Below are 797 nucleotides of genomic sequence, written 5' to 3'. Positions count from 1 at the left end.
CAACTAAAAACCTCTGACCGTATCAGTGGAAGTGAACAAAGACATAAACAAAGGTCATAAACTGAATTTATATGACTTCTGATAAAACTCCTCCTGACAGCTTTGTGGGGGGATTTTTTAGCTGACAATTTTCTTTCCAGCACTGCGAGTGTTCCAGACTTGTTGCCTGTTTACTGTGCCTGTGTGCACACCTCTTACAAATACATCACTTTCTGCCATCAGAACAGAAGGGTGAGCAGCAATTAATGGCATCTCCTATAAATCCCACCCTTTTCTCCTCCTCTCTGCTGCTAAATATGCAAAAGATGACTGGAGAAGTGCTCTGACAACACTGAGAGCAAAGAGGGTGCCCATTACTTACCCCAATAAAAACCTTACCTCATTAAAAAGGAACCTGAAAATGAAATCACTGTTTTCTGTCACCTCATAGGTTTGGTTTACTCTGCTCCCCACGGGGAAAAGTTTCCTGTTTTCTTCACATTAATCAAGTGCTTGGTGCTGCTGAGTTTGAGCTGATCTTCTGCAGCTGAGGGAAAGAACAAAATCCATCTCACGTTCCTCTTACTGCCAGCCCTTCCCTGCTCTGCCTTTGTTTTTAAAATTAACTTTCGCGTTTTCTTGGAGCTGAGAAAGCCATTACAGAAAAGACCAAACCAATTTTTCTTTCCAGCATGTGTGATTGTTTTCTACTTCCCTAAAAGGTTAATGTTTAAAATGAATAATGGGTGGTGGGGAAGAGGAGAAAAAAGCTCTTTTTTCCTGCTCTCCTTTCCCTCAGCTCACACAGCACGGAGGTG

General features: G+C 42.2%; 1 long non-coding RNA gene across 1 annotated transcript; it reads left to right on the top strand.

Moving 5' to 3' along the window:
• On the top strand, positions 1-548 carry LOC135285466 (uncharacterized). The gene is made up of 3 exons (XR_010350287.1): positions 1-53; positions 141-231; positions 431-548. It is a non-coding gene; the product is annotated as an uncharacterized LOC135285466 (long non-coding RNA).
• The last annotated feature ends 249 nt before the right edge of the window (positions 549-797 follow it).

Source organism: Passer domesticus, chromosome 23 (genome assembly GCF_036417665.1).
Source record: "Passer domesticus isolate bPasDom1 chromosome 23, bPasDom1.hap1, whole genome shotgun sequence".
Taxonomy (NCBI): domain Eukaryota; kingdom Metazoa; phylum Chordata; class Aves; order Passeriformes; family Passeridae; genus Passer; species Passer domesticus.
The sequence above is the reverse complement of the archived record's forward strand: the minus strand, read 5'-3'. Positions and strand labels throughout refer to the sequence as shown.